The following is a 10,824-nucleotide window of genomic DNA, read 5'->3' as shown; positions in this document are numbered from 1 at the left end:
TCTGCACTGCAGGCAAAGACACGCCACAGTCTCCACACCCTCCACACGGATTATCAGGAAGCCTCCTGGAGCCGAATAAGGGTGAGTGGAGATCACCGGACCTTGGTCCACTTTGTCAGCAGCTTCAGCCATCTTTACCAGCGGAGGCACTCGTCTCAGAGGTCTATACTGGTCAATGGCTCTTCGCAACTGAAAGGCATGGGCTGATGTAGCAACCCTTCCTCCCATGTTCTCTGTCGACATCCGGTGAAACCGCAAACCACTCCCCCTGGTTGAAACTAGGGGGATGTCTCGTAGACTTGTAGGCTGACCCAGCACAGGTGCGGAGTGAGTCATAGTCCATGAGGGCGCGGCTCCAGCTTTCGCGCCAAACTCCCCATCGGGGTGGAGTTTTCTCGTTGGCGCCAATCCTGGCCAACATTTAGCAAACTGCAAAGTTGCAAGACTTTCTGCAGCATGCCCACGCGGTGTCCCGGGAATGCGGGAACCGCCATCTTGGTAAGCATTGTCTTTTCTTTCATGTAAGGCAGCGTCTGGCTGTTTGTTAATAGGGGTATAACAAAGTCCATTTCGTTCCTCCCATCTCGCAAGACTGTCGTCCTCTCTATTCTCGGGGGTATCTTCCCGAGAACATAGGCAGGACAAACACGGCGCAGCCACGGCTTTCACGCCATTCCACAACAAGCCCACAAAAGTCTCTTCTGTAGCCTGTTCTTCACCCACGCACAGTTCATATGCGTGTTCTTCCTCTGACCGCAATCCTGGACCTTCTGCTCTATGCAGATCCTCCATTCTTGTGGTTCTCTCTCCCCGCCATCCTGGACCTTCTACTCTGTGCAGATCCTCCATTCTGACGGTTCTCTCTGCCATCCTGGACCTTCTGCTCTGTGCAGATCCTCCATTCTGACAGGTCTCTCTTGATCGTTGAACACCGATTTTCTGTACGTGGAGCTCCGCTCTGCGGGGCAGCTACCACATCCGTACAATAAACATGCCTTGTGCACCACCTTGTGTACCTAACGTAGATCTGACTCGTGTTTGCACTACCTCAGGCTAGGCTCACTCTTTCTGTGTCTACTGTAACACGTTCCTCCAGTCTGTGCTCCTTGGTAAGTGGTCTGGAATGGAGACTAGAGTACTCTGGCTCTTCCATGCAGTACTTTGGGCGTCGACCTACTTTTGGCTAGCCTAGTGCGGACCCGTCCAGAATTCCTGCTCTCAGTTACCAGTTTACCCCTTAGGCGTCCCCCGCTAGCGCTACCTCAAGGCGACTAGGACAGCAATAGCCCCCGGCTCCAGACTCACTAACCCCTAACGGATCCCAAGGCGTCTTTGCGGCATGCAGCTCCAGCATCTCCCTGACTACCCCTGGCTCCGTCCCACGCAGCACAAAGTGGCAGCAGACACTTCTCTCTTTCCTAATGTGTGCCTAGCAAAAACCTGTCCTGTTAACAGGCATCTCAGCAGCGCCTCCAATTGTAACGGGTGTTCCCTCTGGCCTGACCCACCCAATCTCATATTGGCCCGTGTAGTCTAACCAGTCTCCCATTACAAGGCGTGTGTGGTGGTGCACCTGCAAGTAACAGGACTCTTGAGTCTCCCGCTTGGTGTTATTAGGGGATGTCATCAGGACAGGTATCTGAGGTAGTGGGTACGAGTCCAACTTACATCATGTGCAGCACCTCCACCTCATCAGGATCTGTGCTTCCGCAGGGAGATGGTCCTGGTGAGGAACTCCTTCTTGGTGCCATCCACTGTCGAGTAATCTCACACTCACACAGTGGGGTTCTTTTTCTCAAGGACATCTTTATTGAATACAGGGATGTAGCAGACTGCCCCATGCAGCTGCCGGCTCTAGCCGCACATCTCTCCGTGCTGTCCCTTTGCCAGGTACGCCCTCCCGTATTGAAGTGGGATTCCCTTTCTCCTAGGGAAATCACCGCTGTGCCAGGTCCCTGGACACAGTATGGCATAGACCAACTTGATTGATCACTCTGCTACCGCTAGTTACTGCACTAGGGTCACAAAAGTGATTCTTCAATCTCTGTACCTTCTGGTTACTCTTTCTCGACCAACAACAACACTGTCAGTGTTGTGCCCTTTATACCTCAGGGGGCAGGCGCAGCTCTGAGGTCACTATCCAGGGACTCAGAGCATACAGCCACTCCCTTCCTTACACAGGGCACCACACTAGGGTGTGAGGGAAAACCTCCATAACTACTGTTGGCAGGCCTGTATTTACCAGGACTTACTGCCAACAGGGAAGATGTATGCAGTCATTATTATGCATGGCTACATATGTATATTATTGCATATTACTATATACGCTATATAGGATTCCGATATGATAACTATCTGTTATTTCGGTTGGGCTGTCTACGGTGGGCTACGAGAAGGTCTATTATGTCACGTCGTAAGGACTACATCAGTGCTGGAGACATTTTAGCACATACGGATTCGTTCGATATAAGTATATTTAGATATCTCTATATTAGGGAGTGGGTTATACGGAGGATACATACAATACAATATACATATTATCTGTTTCTACGGGTTGAAATTATCGCACGTATTGTATCCATATGCTCTTATACATAGGCTACTGTTTCTCGTGTCATATCTGCCTTATATGTTCAGGAAGATAGTATACGGACACATATATATACATTCTTGAAATCTGATAAGTTAGCTTAATAAAAGCTGTTTAGAAGCTGTTCACATTAGATAAGAATACAAATATAAGGACTCAACGGCCTAAGGTTACTGTTATTTTGTCAAGGTTAACCCCGCTAGCCCCATTGCCAGTAATAGTACTATCTAGATTACAATCAGGATTCACTGTTGACGGTCATTAGGGTCACTGTCAGTGGCACTGGGTTGCTATCGCTATCATTTTCTGTCGCAGTTCACAAAATATGCATTACTTTTTCCTTTTTGAAAAGTGCCGGGGGAGATACTCCCCTTCGAGCATGTGTCCCCTTCATCGGTCCCCAAATATGAGGGACCGATTCCAAGACCCAGGGTGGGATGTCTTCAACACAGGAGACTGGCCCATCCTTAAGATGGAGTCGGAAAACCCACCCTATGGGCACAGGAGCTACTCTCGGGGGCTCCCGAGATACGCCCTTGTTTTTTGTTTATCCCTTTTTACAATTTTGTTATTATTTTCCCTTTCCCGTTTTAGCCCTCTTGTCGCTTCCCCTGTCTTGTCTCCCTTTCCCTGCCCTCTCCCTTTCCCTTCCCTCTCCAGGGAGCATAGACTCCACCCAGAGCGTCTGGCCGACACGATAGTTTGGGACACATCCGCAAGAAACCTCAGACATAATTTCACAAGTAAGTATACAGATCACTATATGCATCATTCCCTGCTTCGTAAAACATGGCGTTAACATTAATCTCTCACAATGTGAAGGGCTTTAATAGCCCAATGAAAAGAAAGCTTGCTTTTACAGATTACAAAAGAAAACAAGCAGATGTGTTATTTCTACAAGAAACGCACTTTAGTAATAATAGCTCCCCCAAGTTCCTAGACAGGGGCTTCTCCCAATTTTATACAGCATCAGCATCAGTCAAAAAACGGGGGGTAGCCATCGTATTTAACAACTCAATCCCATTTGTTCTCCAGACAATCAAAAAAGATGTAGATGGTCGTTATATCATTTTAACAGGGACCATACATGAGCAGCCCATTACGTTGGCCTCCCTCTACGCTCTCTGTACACAGGATGCGTCTTTTTTTGACAGATTCTTCCGCCTGCTAAACTCAGCAGCTAAGGGATACACTATAATAGCAGGAGATTTTAATATCACAATGCAATCTTCATTAGACAGATCAGGGGGACATGACTCAGATAATAAAAAAGCTCAAAATTCCCTGCACAATGCCCTGAAAGATAATCAACTAGTAGACATATGGAGGGAACTCCACCCTACGACAAAGGACTACACTTTCTATTCCCACCCACACACCTCATATAGCAGAATCGATTATCTCTTCGTTTCGTGCCACTTGGTTCCTAAGGTCAATCATAGAAAGATCCATGATATTTCATGGTCTGACCATGCACCAATTGAGCTCAGGTGCAACAATATTCAGGCCAATCGACCAGGCGCAAACTGGTATTAATGCTATTTTAATTGTTTTGGGATGTAATTAATGTATGCAAATTGATTAATGGTGAATTTATTGGATTACATAGTATACTTCTTTTGATGTAATGGTATTTTCTTTGGAATATTGTATTGTTAACATTGATTTGCTGCGTCTACATGTTGCTTACATTTTATGCAGCATGTATACAATGTAAATGCAATGTTTTAAGTGGCATTTGAGGCTTTGTATTGGAATTTGATGCTTTAGATTGGATGATTACATTGGATTTGTTTAGGAAATAGCATTGTATTTCACTGAGGATGTTATGGATAAGTGGTATTTATATTGGAGCATGTTTTTGTTAACCCTGAGACATTTATTTGTATATTGGTTCATCATGTGTCTATACGAGATTGGTTTAGAACTTGATCGTGTAAGTGTAATTCTTGCATATGCGTCCTGCGAAGACCCACTCCCCCTTTGGTGGGAGCTGTTGCAGGTGGAGGCGCTGCACCCGTTATAGATATTGCGCGCACACCAGGCTCTCCGTGGCAGAGACTTAGGCCCTTGTGAGCCAGCAGGTAACACAGCACATAGTAGCAGCTTGCTAGTGATAGGAAGCAGAGCTACATATGCATAGCAGCATAGCCAAAATCATTTAACATAGTGCAAAGCAAGCTTTTCAAACACTATCATTTCTTACCCTGTATGTATATATCTCTCTAGACATACATACATACATACATACATACATACATACATACATACATACATACATACATACATACAGTGTCAAGAAATGATGTACAATAAAAAAAAACAACACATGTAAAAAGCAAAAAAAGTACAACCCAAGTCGTTTTTTGAAGCTGCAGCAGCGTCATTGGGGTTAGCTGCAGAGGGTGGGGGCGGGGTCTGAGCGGCAGTGTGGGGGCGGGGTCTGAGTGACAGAGTGTGGGGGCGGGGTCTGAGCGGCAGTGTGGGGGCGGGGTTAGATGCAGAGTGTGGGGGCGGGGTTAGCTGCAGAGTGTGGGGCGGGGTTAGCTGCAGCGGGTGGGGGCGGGGTTAGCTGCAGAGGGTGGGGGCGGGGTTAGCTGCAGAGGGTGGGGGCGGGGTTAGCTGCAGAGGGTGGGGTGGGGTTAGCTGCAGAGGGTGGAAGCGGGGTTAGCTGCAGAGTGTGGGGGCGGGGTTAGCTGCAGAGTGTGGGGCGGGGTTAGCTGCAGCGGGTGGGGGCGGGGTTAGCTGCAGAGGGTGGGGGCGGGGTTAGCTGCAGAGGGTGGGGGCGGGGTTAGCTGCAGAGGGTGGGGGCGGGGTTAGCTGCAGAGGGTGGAAGCGGGGTTAGCTGCAGAGGGTGGGGGCGGGGTTAGATGCAGAGGATGGGGCGGGGTCAGAGCAGCAGAGTGTGGGGGCGGGGTTAGCTGCAGAGGGTGAGGCGGGGTCTCAGCGGGAGAGTGTGGGGGCGGGGTCTGAGTGGCAGAGGTTGGGGGCGGGGTCTGAGCGGCAGAGGTTGGGGGCGGGGTCTGAGCGGCAGAGGGTGGGGGCGGGGTTAGATGCAGAGGGTGGAGGTGGGGTCTGAGCGGCAGAGGGTGGGGGCGGGGTTAGATGCAGAGGGTGGGGGTGGGGGATGAGCGGCAGAGGGTGCGGGCGGGGTCTGAGTGGCAGTGTGTGGGGGCGGGGTCTGAGCGGCAGAGGTTGGGGGCGGGGTCTGAGCGGCAGAGGGTGGGGGCGGGGTTAGATGCAGAGGGTGGGGGATGAGCGGCAGAGGGTGCGGGCGGGGTCTGAGCGGCAGAGTGTGGGGGCGGGATCTGAGCAGCAGAGGGTGGGGGCGGGGTTAGCTGCAGAGGGTGGGTGTGGGGTCTGAGCGGCAGAGGGTGGGGGCGGGGTTAGATGCAGAGGGTGGGGGTGGGGTCTGAGCGGCAGAGGTTGGGGGCGGGGTCTGAGCGGCAGAGGGTGGGGGCGGGGTTAGATGCAGAGGGTGGGGGTGGGGTCTGAGCGGCAGAGGGTGGGGGCGGGGTTAGATGCAGAGGGTGGGGGTGGGGTCTGAGCGGCAGAGGGTGGGGGCGGGGTCCGAGCGTCAGAGGGTGGGGGCGGGGTCTGAGCGTCAGAGGGTGGGGGCGGGGTCTGAGTGGCAGAGGGTGGGGGCGGGGTTAGATGCAGAGTGTGGGGGCGGGGTTAGATGCAGAGTGTGGGGGCGGGGTTAGATGCAGAGGGTGGGGGCGGGGTTAGATGCAGAGGGTGGGGGCGGGGTTAGATGCAGAGTGTGGGGGCGGGGTTAGCTGCAGAGTGTGGGGGCGGGGTTAGCTGCAGAGGGTGGGGGCGGGGTTAGCTGCAGAGTGTGGGGGCGGGGTTAGCTGCAGAGGGTGGGGGCGGGGTTAGTGTCAGCGGAGCCTGAGCAATGAGACCCACAAAGGCCCAAGATGGCTTCCCCTCCCCAACCAAGCTCCACAGTGACAGGTAGGACCCCCCCTCGCCCCCTCCCCCCTGCAGCTCCCCCCCTCCAACTCCCCCCCTCCCCCCCTCCAACTCCCCCCCCTCCCCCCCTCCAACTCCCCCCTTCCCCTCCTGCAGCTCCCCCCCCTGCAGCTCCCCCCCCCCTGCATCTCCCCCCCCCCTGCATCTCCCCCCCCCTACATCTCCCCCCCCGCCCTGCATCTCCCCCCCCCCCTGCAGCTCCCCCCTGCATTTCCCCCCCTCCCCCCTGCAGCTCCCCCCTGCATTTCCCCCCCTCCCCCCTGCATTTCCCCCCCCCCCCCGCTCTGCATCTCCCCCCCCCCCCTGCTCCTCAGAGCTGGTGTCAGGGTTGGGTGACCAGATTTGCAAAAGTAAAAACCGTGACACAATAAAAATGTATTTCTAACACAAATGACATCACTTAAAAATAAATATTATTATGGTATTTGTCCAACAGCGTCGCCATTTATACTGTTTTATGATTTCTCTCTCCCCCATTATTGGCCAGTAATGCCCTGTTCTGAGGGGATTGTTACTATTATAGGCTAAATGTCGGCTTTTTTCATAAATAATAGACACTTTTGTATAGTTAGATAGATTTTTTTATTAAAATAAAATGGTAAATACATTAAACCACCTCTATATACGCTTACACTGCATATATCTTCTGTGTACACAGACACACACACACACACCAGCTCAACACACAACACAGCAGGGACCATGTGTCCTCCCTGTGCCACTTTACCCAGCTCTGTGCCTGGGTTACTATGTCCTCCCTGTGCCCCTTTACCCAGCTCTGTGCCTGGGTTACTGTGTCCTCCCTGTGCCCCCTTACCCAGCTCTGTGCCTGGGTTACTGTGTCCTCCCTGTGCCCCTTTACCCAGCTCTGTGCCTGGGTTACTGTGTCCTCCCTGTGCCCCGTTACCAAGCTCTGTGCCTGGGTTACTGTGTCCTCCCTGTGCCCCTTACCCAGCTATGTGCCTGGGTTACTGTGTCCTCCCTGTGCCCCTTACCCAGCTCTGTGCATTGGTTACTGTGTCCTCCCTGTGCCCCTTTACCCAGCTCTGTGCCTGGGTTACTGTGTCCTCCCTGTGCCCCTTTACCCAGCTCTGTGCCTGGGTTACTGTGTCCTCCCTGTGCCCCCTTACCCGGCTCTGTGCCTGGGTTACTGTGTCCTCCCTGTGCCCCTTTACCCAGCTCTGTTCCTGGGTTACTGTGTCCTCCCTGTGCCCCTTTACCCAGCTCTGTGCCTGGGTTACTGTGTCCTCCCTGTGCCCCTTTACCCAGCTTTGTGCCTGGGTTACTGTGTCCTCCCTGTACCCCCTTACCCAGCTCTGTGCCTGGGTTACTGTGTCCTCCCTGTGGCCCCTTACCCAGCTCTGTGCCTGGGTTACTGTGTCCTCCCTGTGCCCCCTCTGTGCCCCCTTACCCAGCTCTGTGTGTGGGTTACTGTGTCTTCCCTGTGCCCCTTTACCCAGCTCTGTGCCTGGGTTACTGTGTCCTACCTGTGCCCCCTTACCCAGCTCTGTGCCTGGGTTACTGTGTCCTCCCTGTGCCCCTTTACCCAGCTCTGTGCCTGGGTTACTGTGTCCTACCTGTGCCCCCTTACCCAGCTCTGTGCCAGGGTTACTGTGTCCTCCCTGTGCCCTTTATACAGCTCTGTGCCGAGGTTACTGTGTCCTCCCTGTGCCCCTTTACCCAGCTCTGTGCCTGGGTTACTGTGTCCTCCCTGTGCCCCTTTACCCAGCTCTGTGCCTGGGTTACTGTGTCCTCCCTGTGCCACCTTACCCAGCTCTGTGCCTGGGTTACTGTGTCCTCCCTGTGCCCCGTTACCCAGCTCTGTGCCTGGGTTACTGTGTCCTCCCTGTGCCCCTTTACCCAGCTCTGTGCCTGGGTTACTGTGTCCTCCCTGTGCCCCTTTACCCAGCTCTGTGTCTGGGTTACTGTGTCCTCCCTGTGCCCCCTTACCCAGCTCTGTGCCTGGGTTACTGTGTCCTCCCAGTGCCCCTTTACCCAGCTCTGTGCCTGGGTTACTGTGTCCTACCTGTGCCCCTTTACCCAGCTCTGTGCCTGGGTTACTGTGTCCTCCCTGTGCCCCCTTACCCAGCTCTATGTCTGGGTTACTGTGTCCTCCCTGTGCCCCGTTACCCAGCTCTGTGCCTGGGTTACTGTGTCCTCCCTGTGCCCCCTTACCCAGCTCTGTGCCGGGGTTACTGTGTCCTCCCTGTGCCCCTTTACCCAGCTCTGTGCCTGGGTTACTGTGTCCTCCCTGTGCCCCTTTACCCAGCTCTGTGCCTGGGTTACTGTGTCCTCCCTGTGCCCCTTTACCCAGCTCTGTGCCTGGGTTACTGTGTCCTCCCTGTGCCCCTTTATCCAGCTCTGTGCCTGGGTTACTGTGTCCTCCCTGTGCCCCTTTACCCAGCTCTGTGCCTGGGTTACTGTGTCCTCCCTGTGCCCCTTACCCAGCTCTGTGCCTGGGTTACTGTGTCCTCCCTGTGCCCCTTTACCCAGCTCTGTGCCTGGGTTACTGTGTCCTCCCTGTGCCCCTTTACCCAGCTCGATTTTCGGTGATTTTTTGCCGCTTTCCGCTTTTCCGCCGTATTAGTGGGGTCCGGCTGTAGCTGTGTTATATATAGCGCAGGGGTGGGAAACTCCTCAAGTGCCACTAACAGGTCACGTTTTAAGGATATCCCTGCTTCAGCACAGGTGGCTCACTCAAAGACTGAGCCACTGATTGCGCCACCTGTGCTGAAGCAGGGATAAGCTTAAAACCCGACATGTTGGAGGGCTGGATTTGCCCGCCCCTGACGTACAGCGCGCAAAGCACCGAAACACGTTCCCAAGACACATAATGTGAGACACACTAAGACCTGTTGTGGCTTTCAGACGCTACGCCAGAAACTCCGGCACATTCTGCATCTTTTCACTCGGAGGAATTGAGTTAATAAGGAGAATTTTGCCATACACAATATTGAACCGCTGTTTTTTGCTGTTATTTGCAGGGCTTTTTTTGTGTGACGTTACTGGCAGGTACTCGGTACCTCTATTTCCCGTTGCAGGTTCTCTCCCTGCTTGTGAGGAGGCGGGGCCGCCACTGCACATAGCCATTCCCTCCCCTGCCTGTTTCTCCTCCCCACATGGCTGAGCTCTGCAGAGCATCTCCAAACAGACCAGAGCAGTCCTATCTCCCCCCACATATCGTTCTTGGGGGGGTGGGGGTGTCTGTGCATGTTCTCTGGGGACCCCCTTCCCCCCCCCTCTTTTTCTGCTCGCCCTCTGCAAAAAGCCTTCAGTAATGTCTAAGAATATATAAAAAAGCTATAGGTAGAAACAGGATTATGTGGCAAAGGTGGTCATTTTAATTTTAATACACAGCTTTCACAGTTATTATAACAGTACATCTCCCAATTAGAAATTGAGTTTATGAAGATTAAGCTACTGGCAAAATAATAAGCTCCCCTTTATTATAGTAATGGATGTGGTAATAGAATGAGGCAGCAGGGAACAGAAAAGTTTAGGCATGTGTGTCAAGCAACAGGGGGAGCAGAGCGAGAGAGGGACACGAAGGGGAGAAAAGAGAGGGATAGAGATATGAGGGGGTGGAAAGAGAGACACAAGGGGAAAAGAGACACAGACATTCTCCCATTCACATCTTTCTCTTTTCCCCTTGTGTCTCTTCCCCCCTTCATGTCTTTTCCCCCCTCTTGTCTCTATCCTTCTTTTCTCCCCTTCCCGTCTCTCTTCTCCCCCTCATGTCTCTATCCTCTTTTCTCCCCTTCGCGTCTCTCTTCTCCCATTTGTCTCTCTCTTCTCCCCCTCGTGTCTCTCTTCTCCCCTCCATGACTCTCTCCCTCTCCTCCCCCTCATGTCTCTATCCTCTTTTCTCCCTTTCGCGTCTCTGTTCTCCCATTTGTCTCTCTCTTCTCCCCCTCGTGTCTCTCTCTTCTCCCCTCCATGTCTCTCTCCCTCTCCTCCCCCTTCATGTCTCTATCTCCTCCCTCTCATGTCTCTGTCATGGGACTCGGGGTCATGGCTGAGGTTGGCAGCAGGAAAGGATCATCTGGGTCACAGGCAGGGTTCGGTGGCAGGCGGCAAGCAGGATCATAGGGTCCAGGCAGGGGTCGGCAGCAGGAAGGCTGGAACAGGGCAGGGGAGCACTGGGACCAGGAAACTGACCGGGGCAAGCTAGTTCAGTAGCAATGGCCTTTACAGGAACAAAACAGAAACAGATCAGGGGCAGAAGGAGTCTGGACACAAACAAAGCAAAGGCAAAGAGG

This window comes from Ascaphus truei, unplaced genomic scaffold, assembly GCF_040206685.1.
Source record: "Ascaphus truei isolate aAscTru1 unplaced genomic scaffold, aAscTru1.hap1 HAP1_SCAFFOLD_1325, whole genome shotgun sequence".
NCBI classification, from domain to species: Eukaryota; Metazoa; Chordata; class Amphibia; order Anura; family Ascaphidae; genus Ascaphus; species Ascaphus truei.
This window is presented reverse-complemented; position numbering follows the sequence as displayed.